At 44.6% G+C, this 17,748-nt stretch overlaps 1 pseudogene; it reads left to right on the top strand.

Annotated features, from left to right (window-relative positions):
* Positions 1–209: 209 nt before the first annotated feature.
* LOC117035409 (sialic acid-binding Ig-like lectin 6) lies at positions 210–16,357 on the top strand (annotated as a pseudogene).
* Positions 16,358–17,748: the final 1,391 nt, after the last annotated feature.

Here is a 17,748-nt window from a genome sequence, read left to right as displayed (position 1 = left end):
TCGCCTCCTCTGCGCCTCAGGGTTCATTTGCCACATGCAGAAATGGGGCTGGATGATCTCAAAGAATCAATCACAGCAGACTGTCTGTGAGTCTAAAGTCCCCTCTTCTGGGCTTTGGCCTTTTGTTCTCGCCACAGGCTTTCTGTGCAAGCTTTGTCTGCCCTCCTTCATCTGCAGCTTTCCCCTCTCTCTGAGGGACCCTAAAAGGCATGCTTGTCCCAGGGCCTGAAGAAGGGGTGTCACTGAGGCTGCTGCTGCTGCTGCCCATGCTGTGGGGAGGTGAGTGAGCCAAGGGGAGAAGGGACCCCACTTGGGGGAGACCCGGGAGCTCCAGGCTGTTTCTCCCTCTCCCAGGACCCCTGGCTCAGAACCTGAAGTTTGGGCTAGACCTACAGGAGTCTGTGATAATGCAGGAGGGCCTGTGTGTTTTGTACCATGCAAATTTTTCTACCCCAATATTTCCTCTGGACCTCTCCACTGGTTTTGATTCCGGAAAGGGGTGGATATGCATGATGATCCTCTAATGGCCACAAACAAGCCAAACAGAAGCTGCAGGAGAAGACCCAAGGCCGATTCTTCCTCCCCAGGGATCCTCAGACCAACAACTGCTCCCTGACCATCAGAGACGGCAACACAAGGGACAGTGGGACATAGTTTTTTCAAATGGAGAAACTCTTCGTGAACTACTCATATTTAGATGAGAGGCTCCCTCTGAAGGTGACAGGGATGGTAGGGACCCAAGGAAAGGCCCCAGGGTATGGGGTGCCAGAAATAGAAAAATGAAGGTTCTGTTTCTCTTGGGGCTGGGGTGAGAATAGCCATGACAAGACCATGGGGGCAGGCTGACAACACACAAAGGGGCCCTAACCTCCTCTCTGCTCACCAGCCCTGACCCTCAGGCCCCACATCTCCTTCCCGGGCTCCCTGGAGTCTGGCCACCCCAGGAACCTGACCTGCTCTGTGCCCTGGGCCTGTGAGTGGGGCACCCCCCCATCTTCTCCTGGACCTCAGCTGCCCTCACCTCCCTGGGCCCCAGGACCCTCCTCTCCTCCATGATCACCCTCACCCCTCGGCCCCAGGACCACGGCACCAACCTCACCTGTCAGGTGAAGTTCCCTGCAGCTGGTGTGACCGTGGAGAGAACCATCAGGCTCAACGTCACCTGTGAGAGCTGGGCCAGGACGCCCGGGTTCCTAGGGGGTAGAGCCAGGGCAGAGCTGGACCAGGGCTTGGAATCGGGGTCCTGATAGTTCACCAGGAAGGGAATGCTCTTACCTGTTTCTATGGCTCCTGGGGGGAAAGGCCCAGTGTCCACCCATCCATCACCATGGATGTAGAGACTGCCATATCCTTCTGTCACAGATGCTCCACAGAACACAGCCATCAGCGTTTTCCAAGGAAACAACACAGGTAAGAAAGGACCTCTTCTCTCCAGGGCTGGGATAGACGCAGGGTCTAGTTGGTCTCAGAGCTCCAATTGGCTGGAGAACAAGTGTGAGATACACGAGAAGCCAGACACTGAGGGCAGATGCGGGGAGAGCACAGGTGGAAAGGCCCCGCCTAGCTCAAGTCCCTGAAGTTGATCTTTCGCTTGCTCACAGCTTTCTGTGACCATTTCCAAAGGAAACTCGCATGCCTCCTGCTTCACCATTCCCTGTGATGGTTTACCTCCTCCAGCTTCCCCAGGCTCATCTTTGGCCCATAACTGCAGTAGATGCCATATCCCTGTCCCGAGCCCTCTGTCTTCCATCCACTGGACAGCGTGGGCAGCTCCAGGGAAATCGTCTGGGCCACTTCTGAAGGCCTGAGGCTGGGACCCTGCCAGTCCCCTTCCTTCTCAGAGCTAGTGTGGACATTGCAGGATGAGACTCCAGCTTTGCTCACCTCATGTCTCTTTCTTTCTCTCTCTCTCTCTCTCTCTCTCTCTCTCGTCTCTCTCTCTCTGTCTCTCTCTTTCTCTGTCACTCTCTCTTTACACTTCTCTCCCCAAAGCCTTTGAGATTCTGCAAACCACTTCGCCCCTTCCCATACTGGAGGGCCAGGCTCTGCGGCTGCTCTGTGCTGCTGACAGCAACCCCCTTGCAGAACTGAGCTGGTTCCCGGGGTCCCCAGCCCTGAACACCACCCCCATCTCCAGCACCGGGATCCTGGAGCTGCCTCAAGTGGGGACTGCAAAAGGAGAGTTCACTTGCCAAGCTCGGCACCTACTGGGCTCCCCAAATGTCTCTCTCAGCCTCTCTGTGGTCTGAGGGTGGGAACCCCTGGGAGCGTGACACCTGGGTGCTGGGGAGGGGAGAGGCATTGCTGACCCTTCTCCTCGCTCCCCACAGACCCCCCCACAGCTGCTGGGACCCTCCTGCTCCTGGGAGGAGGAGGGTCTGCACTGCAGTTATTCCCCTAGCCCAGCCCACCCTTCCATGCTGGCAGCAGAGAGAGAGAGGGGAACCTCAGCAATGCCTCCTTCAAGGTCACCTTCAGCTCAGAGGGTCCCTGGGCCAACAGCTCCCTGAGCGTCAGTGAGGGGCTCCGCTTCAGCTTCAGACTCAGCTGCGAGGCTGGGAATGTCCTTGGGACCTAGAGCGTCACTGTCCTGCTGCTACCAGGTCAGGGGGTCTGCTGGGGACTGACGTCTGGGTGAAGAGGAGCCTCGACCCCTGTATGAGTTTCCTACGGCTGCCATAACAAAACACCTCACTGTTGTGGAGGCTGGAAGTCCGAGATCAAGGTGCCGGCAGGGTTGGTTCTGTGGCTGTGAGTATGTTGCAGGTGTCTCCCAGCTTCTGGGGGTCGGCTGGCAATCCTTGGCGTTTCTTAGCTCGTAGGAGCATCACTCTAATCTTTGCCTTCTTGTTTACCTGGCCTCCGCCCTCTGTGTGTCAGTGTGCAAATTCCCCATTTTTATGAGGACCCCAGTCATACGAGGCGTGACAATTAAGTTCGTGGACTTGTTACAACAATGTTGGTAACCTTTTTTGATATCAGAGAGATTATTCATTATGAATTTGTACCAATTGGACAAACAGTGAGCCAAGTTTACTATTTGGAAGTGCTGAAAAGGCTGCGTGCAAAAGACGACCTGAACTTTTCGCCAACAATTCATGGCTCTTGCATCACGACAATGCACCAGCTCACACGGCACTGTCTGTGAGGGAGTTTTTAGCCAGTAAACAAATAACTGTACTGGAACACCCTCCCTACTCACCTGATCTGACCCCCAATGACTTCTTTCTTTACCTAAAGATAAAGGAAATATTGAAAGAAAGACATTTTGATGACATTCAGGACATCAAGGGTAATACGACAAGAGCTCTGATGGCCATTCCAGAAGAAGAGTTCCAAAATTGCTTTGAGGGGCGGAATAGGTGCTGGCATCAGTGCATAGCTTCCCAAGGGGAGGACTTCGAAGGTGACCGAAGTGATATTCAGCAATGGGATATGTAGCACTTTTTCTAGGATGAATGTGTGAACTTAATTGTCTGACCTTGTATTGGATTAAGGGCCCACCCTAGTGCTCTCATTTCAACTATTACCTCTGTAAGGCCCTATCTCCAAATAAGGTCACATTCTGAGGTATGGGGGTGCTGGTGGGGTTCAGGAGAGTTAGGACTGCAATATATGAATCAAATGAATTGTGTGGGGAGCACACAACTCAAGCCATAACAACCGCAGAGAGATGGAGTTTGGAGGAGAGACACCCGAAGGCCCAGACAGGAGGGGCTGGGGGTGTAAGACTTCCAGTCCTGAGGCCAGGGAAGGGGAATGGACAGGGAAAGGGGCGAGTCCAGGGTCTACAAGGCAGGACGTTGCCAAGTGACTGAGTCCTGGTTGGGGACTGGGCCACTAACGGAGCACACAGAGACAGAAGTGGCCAGCTGGGAGGGTGCCGTGGAATGGAGTTGGAACTGACACAAAACTCTAATTATCTACAGGGAAACCAGAACCCAGGGCTGGCATGGTCCTGGGAGTGGTCAGGAGAGCTGGTATCGTGGTCCTGCTTTCTCTCTTCTTTTGTGTCATCCTCAGGCAAGGGTGAGCTCCAAGGGTGGAGGGAGAGGCCTGGGGTGGGAAGAGCTTAAGGTTCCAGGATCTCAGAAAACCTGAGCTGGAAGACCCTCGGCTGATTGTACAGCCAGGAACCAGAGAAGGGAGGCTGAGTGCTGGCATAAATCAGCCCGTAACCAGGGGGCCAAGTATGGGGTCTCTTCCCAACTACTCCTGGGTCAGTTCTTGGGTTAGGGGAGCACCTGGTGACTGGACCCACCTCTACCCCCTCACTGCATTCTCTTCATAGGGAGTAGGGATAGTATGCCGACTCCATGACCCAAATAACCAGGCTGAAAAGCCCAGGGTTGTTCCCTTAGAGAGAAGACCCGCAGGAAGAAAGCAGTCCAGCCAGTGCGCAGCACAGACGGCAATGTGAACCGAGTCGTGGGCTCAGGCTCCAGGGCGAGGGACAGGACTCAGCTCTCACTCAGCATTATTCCTTTGGGATGCCGTCCTCCGTAAGGGCCTTCAGGCATTTCCCTATTAACATCCCACACTACCCAGAGTTCCGTAATTGGTTATTTTAAACCATAGATTCAACCACTTGAGTGCTTCTGCCTTTGGTGAAATATGAATGTAGTCCAGTTGCTTTGTTGGGGATGTTTATGCCTCATATGTCAGATTATCACCTTCCCTGGAATATTTTATTTTCTCTACACACAACAAAATGCAAATATCTCAAGTGTACAGTTTCATGAGTTTTAATTTTTATTCTGGTTGTCTTTTTTTTAATCAAATTTATTGGGGACACATTGGTTAATAACATTATATAAATTTAATGTGTACAACTTTATAATGTGACATCTGTATACCCGTTTACCACCCAAATTCTAGTCTCCTTCCATCACCATATATTTTACCCCTCTACCCTCTTTGTCCTCCCTTAGCCCCCTTCCCCTCTGGTATCCTTCTGTTGCTGTGTCTATAAGTTTGTTTTGTTTTATATCCTATATATGAGTGAAAGCATATGGTTCTTGTTCTTTTCCATCTGACTTACTTCACTTAGCATGATACTATACGTGTCGTCACAAATGGCACCAGTTCCTCTTTTTTTATGGCTGAGTAGTTGAAATATTAGCCTTTCCTTCCGGCGTTGAACACTGCGGAAGATTAATGACCCAAACTTCTTTACAAGGAAATGCTGTACACAAGCCCCAGCGCAGACGGCATCCAAAAGTCACAATTCACACTCCCATTTTGTATTTTTGAAATTTATTTAATATCAGCTTTATTGAGGTATAATTTACATTTATATAAAATGCACTCATTTTGAGTATACACTTAAATGACTTTTGACAAATGTATATACGCTGTAACCAGGCCCCTAATCAAAATCAGGACCATTTCCATCATGCCCCTAAATTCCTCTGTTTCTTTTCCCAGTCAACTCCCTTTCCAGCAGTCCCCAATTTCTATCCCCATAGATTAGTTTTGTCCATTCTGGAATGCCATATAAATGGAACCATGCAATATTTACTCTACATATCTAGTTTCTATCACGTTATTAAAAAATATAAAATTACTAAATGTGTATGTGCCCAATAACAGGGCATCATCCATCAAAATAAATGAACCCAAACTGACAGAGCTGCAAGGAGAAATAGACACATCCACAACTATTCCACAAGTATTCGCTCAGCCCCTGAGAGAACAAGTAAATAGAAAATTGTGGGTTTTTTAAATTTCTAATTTATATAATTCCCCATATTGTTGTTGCTGGTTGGTCTCAGGGAATGAAATCCTCAGTGCGTGCTGAATCCTCATCTTGTCAGGAATCATGATATATCTTTTCCATTACTTTATTTTCAAATTTTCAGTAAAGTTTTTTCTTTTAAACTTCTTTCCCCTTTTGTAGTCAGTATCACATAGTAGTTCAAAACGTATACTCTGGAGCTAGACTGCCTGCATTCAAATCCCGTCTTTCCCTACTTACAAGCTGTGTGACTTTGGGCAAATGATGTACCCTCTCTGATCTCTATTTATTTTCTGTGACATAGAAATGTTAAGCGTACCTGTATGATAGAGTAGTTATGAGGAGCGCTTCAAATAATACCTGGCATATACTAAGCACTGTACTCATTATACCATTCAGAATCATTCTGTTCTCTAGCACGTAAGTCCCAAGGGCGGTTTGCTGCTATTGTTTCTGTTTTATTCCTTGTTGCATACTCAGGGCTTAGAGGAGTGCTTATCATATAACTCACAGTAGGTACTCAACAAATACTATATCGTTGAATAACCATATTGCTGGATCTCATTTTCTATTAAAATCTATGTCTATATCTTTTGATTGGTGAGGTTCACCCACATTCACATATTTTAGTTATGGTTATTAACAGGCACATTCTTTTGTCTTTTCTGTGCTTTGGCTACAGTAGAATTGTGCAGTTGACTTGTCGTGCATTTTCATCTTCTTTTTCTTAACATGGACATCCTTCTTTCTATCTTCTATTTGCTCTGCTATAGTGAAGCCCTTTCCTCCTCATCTGAGAACTATTAGTCTCTGCCTCTCTGAGCTACGTTTTGAGGGTTTCTAGTTCATGCTTCTGTAGCCTGAGGGTGCTGTGGGCAGAGAGCAGATGTGAGCGAGGTTGTCTGGTTGCCCTCCTTACTGCAGGACCTGACCTCTGCTCTGTCTTCTAGGATATGCCATTCCTGCCCTTGCTTTATATTTGAAAATATCTCCTATCTCCATTTAGAATTTGAAATACATTTGTTTTTTATTTGTATTGTAACTTCCTCTCCTGGAAAACCATAAGCTGCATGGTATCAGGGCCTGTGTCTGCTTTCTTCACTCCACACACAGCGCCTGACACTTTGCCTAAACAAGGGGTGGCACTAAAGTTAGAAAGATTGATCTTGAGTTCTGGCTCCGTGGTGTATTTCTATAAATGTTTGTCTTAAGGGCAATGCATATGATCTCTCTTAGCATTAGTTTTTCTGTTTGTAAGGTGAATGTGATCACAGCATCCTCTACTCGCATTTCTAAAAGAATGAATGGGATTAATACAAATACTCTCTAAGAACTTGCCAAGCTTAATGATTAAACATTTTAAAATAAATGAGTGGGGTGGGAGATGAGGGTAAGGGGGATCAAATATATGGTGATGGAAGGAGAACTGACTCTGGCTGGTGAACACACAATGTAATTTATAGATGATGTGATACAGAATTGTACACCTGAAATCTATGTAATTTTACTAACAATTGTCACCCCAATAAATTTTTAAAAATAATAAAAAAAAAAGGAGAAAAAAAATATATAGATAGGAAGGGTATACATCAACCTCAGGAAAGTCATTACCAGTGAGGAGAATGGGAGGGGGATGGTAAGGAGTTTTACCTGTAATTCTAATATTTTCTTTAAAAATTATATATGGAAATCTGGGGAGAGGCTTTATTAATAAAATTAATACTTATTGAAAACAAAAACAAAAACAAACAAAAAAAATTGCATACTCCTTTAAAAAAAATAAAAAATAAAATAAAATAAAATAAATGAATGGGTAAACGATAAAAGTTCCATCAGTTCCCAATCCCATTCCGGTCTTGGCTGCTTTTACCCAGACCCTTTGGACCGGCCGTGAATCCTTTCTCTTCTTTCCACTCAGGCACATCAGCACCACTTCTGGACAGACAGCCCTCAGACCACCCGGCCCCTGATGGCAAAGAGGAACACGAGTTGCCCTACACTTTCCTCAGGTTTCACAATGTGAAGCCTCAGGAGCCGGAAGGTGCCAACACTGAGTCCTCAGAGATCAAGACACATACGTCAGGAGCTATTTTTTTCATAGTTCTGGAGGCTGGACGTCTGAGATCCACGTGTCAGTGGCCTTCTGAGCCCTCTCTCCTTGGCTTGTTGATGGCTTTCCTCTGTGCGTCTTCACATGGTCCTTCTTCTGTGTGTGTCTGTCTGCTAATCTCCGCTTCTTATCAGGGCACCAGAAATGGTGGATTAAAACACCCTAACGACCTCACTTTAACTGAAGTATCTCTTTAAAGGCCCCACCTCCCAAACTAACAGAGCTGCAAGGAGAAATTATGAGGTACTGGAGGTTAGGACTTCAATTTATTAATTTTATGATTTTCAGTCCATAATCCTCAGGATCTGATTCTTTTAAAATTAAAATAATCTTGGCAATGGTATGAAACCCCTATGTAGAAGACCACAGGACTTCTGTCCAAAAGAACTGAGTTCAAATCCATCTATACCGCTTGAGTAAGTCACTTCACTTCTCATGCCTTGCTTCTGCAAAGCAGAGAAATCATCCCTATCTAACCAGATTATTCTGAAAGACCAATAAAATAGTACATATGAAACAGCTAACAAAAGTCCTGACACAAAGCTTGTTGTGAACACTGACTACTTGTGCCAGGAATTTTGTTAGTTGTTATTACAGAAAGTTTCTGCTAACAATTTCCCCTACGACTTGGAGGGACCAGTCCCAGAGGCCACAGCGTCAGATATCTGCGTCACAACCTGCTCAAAAGTATTCATGAGTCCCCCAAATAAAGTTTATGTCCTTCATCTTTCTGTTCCAGGCTTTCCACACTCTTGTCCATGCCGACCTCGCCAACCTAATTTCTTGCCATATTCAATGCCAATTCCAACAGCTTTCTTTTAGATCTTCAGCCTCCACTCTCACAATGACTGAAGAAAATAAATGAAGACCAAGAAGAAGGTGAAATTCTTAAGAGTAGCCAGGAAAAAAAAAAAAAGACAGAATACATTAAAAAGACCACAGACTAACAGGTGATTTTTTTCAGGGGCGATATTTTTTTTTAAAGACTTTATTGGGGAAGGGGAACAGGACTTTATTGGGGAACAGTGTATACTTCCAGGACTTTTTTCCAAGTCAAGTTGTTGTCCTTTCAATCTTAGTTGTGGAGGGTGCCATTCAGCTTCAAGTTGTTGTCCTTTCAGTCTTAGTTGTGGAGGGCACAGCTCAGATCCAGGTCCAGTTGCCGTTGCTAGTTGCAGGGGACGCTACCCACCATCCCTTGCGGGACTCGAGGAATTGAACCGACAACCTTGTGTTTGAGAGCTGGCAGCCTTCGGAGTTAGGAGCATGGAGCTCCAACCGCCTGCGCCACCAGGCTGGCCCTTCAAGGGCAATATGGAAAGTCCAAATCCAATGGAAAAATATCTTTTCTCTACTGAGAGAATTAAATGTAAGTTTAGAAGTTCTACTTAATGAACATTATGTTTTAAGACTGAAGGTGAAATAAAGATATTTAAGACAAACCAAAAAACAAATGTGAGCATTCATGCCCAAAAGATTTCTCAAAGTAAATTCTAAAAGATATAATTTGGGTATTAGGAAAGTGAACCCACATGTAAGCTCTGAGATGCAAAAGGGGATGAAAACGTAAAAAAAAGTGCAAACATGTGAGCAAAGGAAACAAATATTTATTGTGAGAAATAATGATGATGTGTAGAGGGGTCAAACATAAAATATAATACTGAAATACCACACTATAATAACATAATTCAAGAAAGTGTAAATAGAGTTTGTAGTTTATAAAGTCTTTATATTATTCAGGAGAAAATTAAATGTTACAATAAACTTCAGATTTTGATATTTTGTTGTTGTCATCTCAAGGAAATTTGCTAAAAGAATTGACACCCAGTTTATCACCTCCAAGCTAGAGGAAGTAGCAAAGGTTTTGTAAACGTTATTCAATCAACCAGAGAATCAAGAAATGAGAGATTAAGAGAAAAAAATAAAATAGAACATATAGAGTACAAATATAAGATTCTGTAGTTAGACCCAAATACATTTTAAAAATCACATTAAGGACAAATGAACTTAATGCTCCCAATAAAATACAAATATAATCAGACTGGGGAAAAATGCAGCTATATATTGTTTACAAGAGATCTATGTAAACCTAGATTAGTGTTTGATTAGTCAATCAATTCTGGGGATTATAGCCTAGTCATGATGACACATAAAACTGGCCATCACCAGTGTATTAATATCAGAAAATACATACTTTACAATAAAGAGGTAAATGGGACTAGTTCATAATAATTAAAGATTCAATCTAGCCTAAGGCAATATACATATTCAATGCAATTCCTATCAAACTGCCAACGTCGTTTTTCACAGAAATAGAACATATAATCCTAAAATTTATATGGGACCATAAAAGACCCCGAATAGCAAAGGCAATCTTGAGAAATAAGAACAAAGTGGGAGGTATAACAATACCTGACTTCAAATTATACTACAAGGCTACAGTAATCAAAACAGCATGGTACTGACATAAAAACAGACACATAGATCAATGGAACAGAATAGAGAGTCCAGAAATAAATCCACGCCTATATGGCCATTTAATCTACGACAATGGAAGCAAGAATGTACGATGGAGTAAAGACAGTCTATTCAATAAATGATGCTGGGAAACCTGGACAGACACATGCAAAAAAATGAAGCTGGACCACCTCCTTACACCATATACAAAAATAAATTCAAAATGGCTTAAAGACTTAAATGTAAGATCTGAAACCATAAAATACCTAGAAGAAAATATAGGAAGAAACTTCTCAGACATTACCCGGAGTAAGATTTTTACTGATATATACCCTCGCTCGAGAGAAGTAAGAGAAAAAATAAACATGTGGGGTTATATCAAACTAAAAAGTTTTTTCACAGCAAAGGAAACCATCAATAAAACAAGAAGGGATCCTACTGAATGGGAAAAGATATTTGCCAATGATATATCTGATAAGGGATTAATATCACAAATCTATGAAAAACTCACTCAACTCAACTCCAAAAAAACAAACGACCCAATTAAGAAATGGGCAGAGGACTTGAAGAGACATTTTTCTAAAAAGGATATACAGATGGCAAACAGACATATGAAGAAATGCTCAACCTCACTAACCATCAGAGAAATGCAAATAAAAAACCACAATGAGATACCACCTCACTCCAGTCAAAATGGCTATCATCAATAAATCAACAAACAACAAGTGCTGGCACGGATGTGGAGAAAAGGGAACGCTTGTGCACTGTTGGTGGGATTGCAGATTGGTGCAGCCACTATGGAAAACAGTATGGAGGTATCTCAAAAATCTGAAAATGGAACTACCCTATGATCCAATAATTCCACTCCTAGGTATCTATCCGGAGAAACCCAAAACTCCAATTCAAAAATCTCTATGCACTCCTATGTTTATTGCAGCACTATAGACAATAGCTAAGACATGGAAACAACCAAAATGCCCATCAGTAGATGACTGGATGAAGAAACTGTGGTACATTTATACAATGGAGTATTACGCAGCCATAAAGAAGAAAGAAATCTTACCATTTGCAACAACATGGATGGACCTAGAGAACATTATGTTAAGCGAAATAAGTCAGACAGAGAAAGATAAGTACCATATGATCTCACTTATTTGTGGATTCTAAAGAAAAGAATAAGTGAATGAACTAATCAGAAACAGTTTTGGAGACAAAGAGGAAAAACTGAGGGTTGCTAGATGGGCGGGAGGGGTGGGGGGTGGGGGGGAGGGTGAGGGGATTGGAGGGCAGTCGGTGACCACAGGATGGCCACGGGTTTGAAAATTAATCTGGGGAACGTAATTTGGTGGTTACTAGAGGGTAAGGGGGTTGGGGGGTGGGGGATGAGGGTGAGGGGGATCAAATATATGGTGATGGAAGGAGAACTGACTCTGGGTGGTGAACACACAGTGTGATTTATGGATGATGTGATACAGAATTGCACACCTGAAATATATGTAATTTTACTAACAATTGTCACCCCAATAAATTAAAAAAAAATGTATTAAAAAAAAAGATTCAATCTATCAGGAAGATACATTTAAAATGTGCATGCACATGAAAACATAAGGCAAAAACTGACAAATTAAAAAAACCTATACTAATCCTCAGTCATAGAGGGAATTTTAATATATATATTTTACAGTAACACAGACAAGAAAATCACTAAGGATATGTCATTATACTACATGTAAACATTAACAAACTTAACCTATAGCCATAGATAGAAAACTTCTCCCAATGATGGCGGAATACACACTCTATTTGTGCATAAAAATATTTGAAATGGAGCACTTCAAAATATTTTACCATACACTGCGCCATGAAATAAATTTCAACACATGTCAACAGATTGAAATCATACAGAATATGTTTTCTGATTCCAGGGTTATTAAGGTAGAAATCCAAAACAAAAACATAGCTTACATTTGTAACATGTATATATTATATTTATGATTACACAATATATAATAAAAATATCACTCTCTATATAACTGTTTGTAATTATTAATGGAAATTTAGAAAATTCCTTACAAATAAGTTATAGATAAAATCATCATAATGTAAATTTAAAATTATTTAAAATTGAATGATGAAAATACTAATTATAAAACATTTAGTATAAAACTAAAACAGTTATTAGAATAAACATGTATATGTAAATTCAGATGTATATATTAGAGATGAAGGAAAGCTAAATTTTAATAAGCTAAGATTTTATTTTAAGAACTTAGAAAAATAAAAAAATAAAATAAACCAATAGGAATCTGAAGGAAGAAAATATTAAATGATAAAAGCAAATATAATAGAAAATATATTTAATAGAGTGACAATGTCAAAAACTGTTCTTTGATATGAACAATAAAACTGACTCAGTTGAGATTGATCCAGAAATAAATATAGAAGACAAGAATAACCAGCATCCAGGAACATAAAGAAGACATCACTCGATGTAGCAGGAACTAAACAGGAAGAAATGAAAATCTTTTACGACCATAAATTTAAAATCTGTAAAAAATGGGCGAATTCCTAGACATATATGTTACTCAAACCCCAGCCATTATTCGGTATGTGTCTGTCTGTACTCGTGGCCATCTCTCAGCCCAGATGAAATGAAAAACCATTGTACTGACGAATTTCTGCCACGAGGGGGCCTCCCTTCAGCGCTGTGTCTCAGGTTCCTTGTGGTTGGGCGTGTAATGGTCCACTGCTTGCCATTCCAGCATATCGTCAGAACCATTGGTAAACCAAGGCGGGATGTTTCCTCCTCATACAACGGTCATACAGAACATCCCATGAGGTCATAGGTGTGATTTCATTAACACACACACACACACACACACACACACACACACACACACACAAAATCCCCCAAAAAACAAACAACAAAAAAACTAAGACAATACCAGGAGTGGGTATTGAAGGAGATTCGCGTGTCGCATCCTCAGATGTTCTCAGAGGTCCTTGTCCTGCTCCGATGCTGGAGGGAAGCCGCCAAGATGGGACAGGACCTGGTGTCTGCTCCCTGTCTGCTCTTCTCTGAGAGGATCTCTGAAGTCTCTCTGGTTTGTGGGGTGTCCACCCTCTCAGTACAGAGGGGGACGAGCTGCTGCTCTGAGGTTCTGCGAACCCGGAGGCCCGGTGCTCTGCCCCAGCTTCCGTGGTCTCTCCCCAACCCCCTCCCCCACACCGCCTTCCTTCTCTTTTCTCCCACAGGAGCCCAGAAACCCTCCAGTCCCAGATGCTGCCGCTGCTGCTGCCCCTGCCCTGGGCAGGTGAGTGGCTGAGGGGGGGAGGGGGCGGGACAGGGGCTGCGGCTGACCCTCCTTTTCCCACAGAGTCCCTGGCTCAGGATAAAGACCACTGGGGGACAGTGCAGAGGTACGTGATGGTGCATGAGGGCCTGTGTGTCTTCGTGCCCTACACTGTCACCTATCGCGGGTACTACTGGACTGACCTACAGCAGCTCGGGGCTACTGCTTCCGGGAAGGGGCAAAAGAACTCAAGTATCCTCCAGTGGCCACAAACAACCCACGTCGTGAAGTGCAGGAGAAAACCCAGGGCCGATTTCGCCCCCTCCGGGACTCCCGACCTACAACTGCTCACTGAACATCAGAGACGCACAGAGAAGGGACACAGGGACATACTTCTTTAGGGTGGAAAGAGACTATTATGGAGACATAGAGTTACAAAAAGAACCAGCTCTTTGTGTATGTGAAGAAAGGGGTCAAGGAGAGGACACACGGATGGGTCCTGAGGGCACCCAGGGCAGGGCTAGGATGGGGCACCCTGCTCTTCCTCTTAGGAAGGACCCAGGGAGATACAGGGGTAGACGACGCTGGGGCTGGCCTGAGGCACAGGCTGCTCTTGGGGGGCACCCTCAGGGACCCCATCTCCAGGGTCTGGGTATCTGTCTCTCTTTTCTCCAGCTCTGACACAGACACCTGATATCCACTTCCAGGGGACCCTAGAATCTGGGCACCCCAAGAACATTACCTGTACAGTGCTATGGGCCTGTGAGAGAGGGACTCCCCCCACCTTCTCTTGGATTGGGGTCAACCTCACCTTCCTGGGTCCCAGGAACTCCCCACTCTCAGTGGTCACCCTCACGCCGGGGCCGCAGCCCCATGGCACCAACCTCACCTGTCAAGTGACGTTCCCTGGAGCTGACATGAGCACAGAGAGGACCATCCAGCTCAATGTGTGTGAGTGCCCCACCAGGACACCGGGTCCCTGAGGGCAGTGGGTGTCGGGGAAGGGGAGGCAGGGCCTGCGTGGAGGATAGTTGGGGACCCTTCTTGGAGGCATGGCTGGATGAAGATGGAAAGAACACCCAGACCCAAACACCATGCTCATGACCACCCCGTCATACTGCAAGTGGCCAATTACATATTTCTGTTCCAGATGCTCCACAGAACCTGACTGTCTGTGTCTTCTGGGGAAACAGCACAGGTGGGAGAGGTCCTGGAGTCTCACCGCCTCCAGCCTGCCACAATTCAAGCCTCAAAGGGATCTCTACATGCCCCGGATCTGACGCTATTCCTTCCCTGCCTAGAGCCCACCATGGCTCCCCATCCCTCAGCGGGGAGGCTGAGAGCATCACCTGTGTGCAAGCCTCTCTGGTCAGACCCATGTGTGTCAGTGGTCCTGCACGATGTCACACACCAAGGTCCACCTCCTGGGTGGTCTCCCTGGTCTAGATAGAATGAGCTTTTCCTCAAATGTCCTTCCTTCTGCCCTGGGATCATCAGGCTGCCTCTCCTTCCCCAGCCTCACCTTATGGATCTTCACCCCTACTGGTCCTTGCTTGCAACGCTTTTCTCAGAGACACTATTTTCCACTCCTGTGTCTGTGGGAGGACAGAGGAGAGGAGGGCCTCTCAGCCCTGCCCTTCTGGCTCGCTCTGTCTCCCTAGTCCCAGAGGACCTAGGCAATGTCACCTCCTTGCTAGTCCCTGCACCTGGTTTGTGAAACAGATGGCAATCCCTCTGCCAGGCTGAGCTGGTTCCAGGGGAGCCTGACACTGAATCCCTTCCAGCCCTGCATCCTGGGGTCCCGGAGCTGCCCCGGGTGGTCTCAGGAGATGAAGGATGTGGGGACAGAGTCCCAGAGAGCAGTTTCCAGGCTCTCGGCCTCACGTGGGGGGTGCTGGCTCGAGTGGTGGTTGGTCATTGGCTGCTGATGTAACTGCTGTAACTGTGTTGGTTGGTTGGCTGGTGGGCAGGCAGAAAAGCAGGCGGCGGACTGCGGATGGTGGGGCTCCTGTTTCCTGTGTCTCCAACCCAGCGGCCAGCGAGAATAGAGTGGGGTATGACTCCCCTATCTATGGTTCCGTGGGTGTTCCTTTTTGGACTCACCATATCCTGCATTCTTATGTGGGGAGTGGGAGCTGAGACCCCGCATTACACCCTGCATGGCAGAGGAGAATTCACTTGTTGAGCTCAGCACCCATGGGACTGGTCTCCTACCACATCTCCCTGAACCTAGTTGTGCAGGATGAGTATAAACAGGACACCTGCATTCTGAGGTGAAGCCATGAGCAGGATTAAGGTGTGGACATAAGGAAACTCACACCTCCACCTTCCCCACCTTCCTTTCCCAGGTGTTTCCTGTTCCTGCTCTCAGATCTGTGGGGATTAGCAGGGCTCCTGGCCCTGGTTCTCACCCTCCGCATCGGAGCTGGCTTCCTCCTCACCTATGACCTCACCTGCATTACTACACCAGGTGAGAAGGTTTCTCAAGATGTCCCGGACTTGGAGACACCTTTGCTTCACCCATTTTGTCCTCTCCAGAGCAAACCCTCCGCAGGACTAGTCTCTCATTTCAGAACCTGTTTCTCCCATTGGTCAGAGGCTTCCACCAGGATAAGGTTGAAAGGTGTGACCGAGCCCCTTCTTCAAGGTGGTGCTGAGATCTGGGCTACAGAGCCCTGGCAGGTGGATGAGGATCCAGCCAGCCAGTGTATCCTGAGACCAAGTCTGCACAGCTCTGTGGAGCAAGGAGGTGCTGGATGACTCTGCCCTGCGTTCTACCCAGAAATAACCCTTCACCTCTGGTTCCCAGGACTCATCCTGGTAGTTGTACCTCAATGGTTGGGAGGGCAAGTGAGGAGATAAATAAAAATTTTAAAGTATTAATTTGAATTAATTTGAATCATACTCCATGCAATAGTTTGCTTTTGTAAAATGTAACTTTTGGTAAACCCATAATTCAACCCCATAATATATTGTTATAAATTCCGTGACATCTTATCTCTAAAACAGTCAATTTTAAAGTAATTTTTCAATTAGAAAAAGCAACTTTTATATTTATCCACATATTAACCTATTTGATTGCTCTTTATTTCTTTGCATACATTCAACTTTCCCTATAGTATCATTTTCTTTTTTCCCAGTTTTATTGAAAATTAATTGATACAGATCAGTATATAAGTTTCCGGCATACAGCATGTTGGTTTGATTTGCATATATTATGAAATGATTACCACAACAGGTTCAGCTAACATCCATCTTCTCATATAAATGCGATAAAAGGTAAGAAAAGAAAAAAGGAAAATAAATATTTCTCTTTATGATGAGAACTCAGGATTTACTTTCCTAACAGCTTTCCTAGATATGGTACAGCAGTGTCAGCTACAGTCATCACGTTGTACAGTACATCCCTAGTACTTATTTATCTTATAACTGGAAATTTCTATCTTCTGACCACCTTTCTCCATTTTCTCCTCCCTATCATTTTCTTTTTGCCTTGAGAATTTTTTTGTATATTTCTTATAGTGCAGGTATGCTGGTGATGAATTATCTCAGCTGATGTTTGTCTGGAAAAGTTTTTGGACTCTTATAGTTTCTAATGAGAATTCTGGTGTAGTTTTTTTTTTTTTTAATCTTTGTTTGCAGTTTGTCTTTTTCTCTGGCTGGTTTAAATATTTTCTCTTTTTCACTGGGTTTAAATGATATGATTAATATGTGCCTTGGTGTTGGATGTGTATGTGACTGTGTGTATATGAGTGTGCGTGTGTGTGTGTGTGTGTGTGTGTGTGTGTGTTTGAGAGAGGGGAGTGAGAGGGAAAGGGAGAGAGAGAGAGAGAGAGAGAGAGAGAGAGAGAGAGAGAGAGAGAGAGAGAGAGAGATTATATTATTGTGAGTTTGTTGAGTGTCTTGGATTTTGTGGATTTACAGTAGTGATCAAATTTGTAAAAATTGAAGCCAATATTTATTTAATTGTATATTTTTTATTCTTCTTGTCTCTTCTTCTCAGAGTCTCCAATTTTATATATGTTATATTGCCCAATATTATCTCATAGGGCCTTCAGCATTTGTGCACTGTTATCCAGCTTTTTTCCTTTATATTCTTAACTTAGAACAGGAGCTGTTTGCTACATCTTCAAGTTCATTAAACATTCTAC

Source organism: Rhinolophus ferrumequinum, chromosome 15, assembly GCF_004115265.2.
Source record: "Rhinolophus ferrumequinum isolate MPI-CBG mRhiFer1 chromosome 15, mRhiFer1_v1.p, whole genome shotgun sequence".
In the NCBI taxonomy this organism is placed as follows: Eukaryota; Metazoa; Chordata; class Mammalia; order Chiroptera; family Rhinolophidae; genus Rhinolophus; species Rhinolophus ferrumequinum.
The sequence above is the reverse complement of the archived record's forward strand: the minus strand, read 5'-3'. Positions and strand labels throughout refer to the sequence as shown.